The sequence below is a fragment of the Alosa pseudoharengus genome, unplaced genomic scaffold, assembly GCF_046254945.1.
Source record: "Alosa pseudoharengus isolate Yale_2024_CS ecotype anadromous, Long Island Sound unplaced genomic scaffold, YU_APseudo_1.1 YU_APseudo_1.1_scf_19, whole genome shotgun sequence".
In the NCBI taxonomy this organism is placed as follows: Eukaryota; Metazoa; Chordata; class Actinopteri; order Clupeiformes; family Clupeidae; genus Alosa; species Alosa pseudoharengus.
The window spans coordinates 20012538-20016384 of record NW_027468657.1 but is presented as its reverse complement, the minus strand read 5'-3'; positions in this window follow the sequence as shown (position 1 = coordinate 20016384).

Genomic DNA, 3847 nt, shown 5'->3' with positions numbered 1-3847 from the left:
GGCGGTCCTCATGATCGCCAGCCCTGGGCAGCATGCGGGCGGCATGCAGGCGGCGGACTCACCTTTCCCCCGGCGGCGCTGGTGGTGGTGCCCTGGGCACAGCGTGCGAGCAGCGAGTCCCTGAGTCGCGGCCAACGGGCACAGGCACGTCCGAGCCAGGCGCATCCTCCGCCCCGCTAGCTGCTGCTGCGCGGTCTGATTCCTCTCATCCTAACTCACATCGACGCCTGTGTGCTCTCTCTCTCTCTCCCTTTCTGCCTCTCCCTCTCTCTCTCTCTCTCTCTTCCTCTTGCTCTGTACCTCGCTCACACACACGCACGCACGCACATACACACACAGATGCTTGCTCGCATCCGCGCTCTCGCTCTCTCCCTCACACACACATGCACACACTCGGTCGTCAGACGCTTGTTCCGACTGACAAGCTCTCGCTTGCGCTCTATATAGACCGCACACTCTCCCTTCTTGTCACTCTCTCTCTCTCTCTCTCTCTCTCTCTCTCTTACTGTCTGTTCACAGACAAAGCTGCCTCAGTCCTTTCACTCACTGCCACAGCTGAGCGTCAGAAGCGAAGGAGGAGAGGGAGGATGAGAATAGAGGTGTGGAGGAGTAGAGGTGGATGAAGAGGAGGAGGAGGAGGAAGAGAAGGAGGCGGCTCTGAGGAGAACCAGTGAGGATGAGGAGGAGGAGGAGGCACAGGAATGCTGGGGTGAGGAAAGAAGAGGAGAGGAGGCTGCTGCTGCTGCTGCTGTCACTTTTTCCCTTCTCTCCCTCTCTCCTTCTCTGGTTCTCTCGTTCTTGTGCTCCAAATCCCAGGCAAGCGAGAGAAAAACGCCTCCCGCTGCTATCAGCCAACGCTGGTGCTTCTGCTTTTGCTTTTGCTGCTGCTTTTGCCGTTGCTGCTGATTCTTCTTGCTGAATGCCCGTGTGCATGTGTATGGAAGTGCGTGTGTGCGTGTGCGCGTGTGTGTGTTTATATCTGTGCGTGTGTGTGAGAGAGGCAGAGAGCTGTAGACTGCCTCCACCACCACCACCACCACGTCTGTTGTTGCTGCTGCTGCTGCTGCTATGTTCAGGCTGCTGCTACACCGTCTGCCCTCTTTCTGTTGCTCTCTCTCTCTTCCTCCCTCTTTCTCTCTCTCTCTCTCTCTCTTTCTCTCTCTCTCTCTCGCTCCCTCCAGCGTCGTGCTGCGTCCTCTCTGACTGCTGGATTGGGAGAGGATGATGCTGGAGTTTATGTCAAGCCCCAGCGACTGCCAGATCTCTCTCTTTCTCTCCCTCTCTCTCTCTCTCTCTCCCTCTTTTTTTTCTCTCTCTCTCTCCTCCTCTCTTCCCTCCCCATTCGCATCGCTCACATCAGCTGCTGGCCGCTGGCTGGCTGAGGGGCGGAACCTTGGTTCATGCTCTGGCTCTTAAAGGGACGGAGCACCATTTTGGCGTCTGTCTCCAGCTCTCCCCAGCTCCAGCACACCACTGAGATCACAGCAGAGAGCAGTACAGACCCCGGGCTTTTTACAGCATTCTCTCTCTCTCTCTCTCTCTCTCTCTCTCTCTCTCTCTCTATCTCTCTCTTGTTGTCTTTCATTCTATGTGTCAATCTGTCTATACCAAATATATGTTCATATCCACTGTTTATATTTTATTGCTATGTATTTTTTCTCTTTGATTATTTTCCTCTGACTGTGTGTGTGTGTGTGTGTGTGTGTGTGTGTGTGTGTGTGTGTGTGTGTGTGTGTCGATGTGTGTGTTTGTTTGTTTGTTTGTTAGTGTGTGTGTATAGTGTGTAAATCTGTATTTGTACACCATTTGCGTGTCGGTAAAAGATCTGAAGCCTGACCCTCATAATATCTGTAATGTCTCTGCCACATCCGTATCATCAGTGTTTCTGAGGTAGAGAGACTCCAAACAGTGCATGGTCTGGTCCATTGGTCAGAGAGACAGGCAGACTGCCTTCGGTGACTGAGCAGGTAGATAGATAGATAGATAGATAGATAGATAGATAGATAGATACTGTATTGATCCCCAAGAGGAAATTCAGGTATGTGTTGGCATTAAACACACACACAAACACACACACACACACACCCCTACACACACACACACATGCACACGCACACACACACACCTAAACACACACCTACACACACACCTACACACACACACACACACACAAACACACACCTACACACACACACACACACACACCTACACATACACCTACACACACACACGCTCATTAGAGAGTCACCAGCTACATGATTCACCTCTGTGATCAGAGCCGCAGCTTTGAACCCTCAGACGTGTTGGTGTTTAATGTGGCCATGATTTCCTTTTCATTTTGCCTTTTATTCTGCTGTATTATGTTTTGTTTTTGTTGTCATTGTTATTAAAGCCTTTCATGGTGCTATGATGTCATTGCAGTTAAAGCCTTTCATGGTGTTATGATGTCAAGTAGGGTTTGTTTGTGTCTGCATTTCTAACAGCATATGCTACTAAAGGGCTTAGCTTACGATCAGCAGTGTGTTTGATCTTTGCATATGCTGGGTCAGGCTAAACACACACACACACACACACACACACACACACACACACACACACACACACACATGAACACACACAGACACACGCATGCACACACAGCTCATTAGGGAACAACACACTTTGCAGCTTGGCCCCAACGTTGTGCCAGTCCTCAGCCAGAAGTGAGCCCGACTCAGGCCAGATCCCTCCCAAGGTCAGGGGATGCCATCTGGGTTGTACCACCAAATATTCCCTTTGGTCTGTTTGCTTTGATTTATAAAACATCTGATGAAATATTGCTTGAGAATGAAATAACCTTAAGGAAAATGAAACAAACTGGGTAGCTATTAGGCGATGCTGTCTCTGTGGCTCTGAGCACGCTTGCCAGTGGGTACTAGCCCCTTTTTGATGTTTTTCAATACCTTTCTGTGCCTGTAAATTAAAAGTGTATTGATCTCAGCCAACAGATATCCTCTAGAGCTAGACTCCATTTACATAAGAGTGAATGTTATGTGACCATGTGACTGTATGCGTGTGTGTCTATGTGTGTGTTTGTGTGTGAGTCTATCTATGATGCTTATGTGTCTATGTATGATGTGTGTATGTGTGTGTGTGTGTGTGTGTGTGTGTGTGTGTGTGTGTGTGTGTGTGTACATGCTGATGTGTAAATGTGTGCATGTGTATACATCTGTGTGTGTGCAGGAGTTGTATTTAAGTGGTCATGCAGCACTTTTTCATGCTGTATTTATGTCTAAAAGTATGTAATTATCTCTCTCCCTCTCTCTCTCTGTATGTTTATGTGTGTTTGTGTTTGTGTGTGTGTGTGTGTGTGTGTGTGTGTGTGTGTGTGTGTGTGTGCATGGATTAAAGAATGCATGAGTAAACGCTGTATTTCTGTGTGTATGCACACGTAAATGCACTTGCATAGGTCTGGCATAACTACCTTGATAAACATGTAGTTTCAACAAAAGGAAATTCATTGCACCTGTAGGCCAGTTAGTCAGCTTTCCCTCTTTGGCTTCCAGGCTATCCAGGCTCACTCAACTCTCATTTCTTCTCTTGATCTCTTCAATCTATCCTCCTTTCTTCTATCCTCTCCTCTCCTCTCCTCTAACATCCATAATTCTCTCTTTTTCTCTCTTTCTCTCCCCCTTCTTTTCCTATTTTCTTCTTTCTCTCCTTTCCCTCCTCTCCTTTTCTCTCCAAATATATTCTATCTCTCCTCTCTGTCCTTTCCTCGTCTCCTCTTCTCTCATCTAATCACATTTCTTCTCTTCCTCTCTCCCTTTCTTCTACCCCTCCTCCCTCCCTCCTCTCCTCTCCTTTC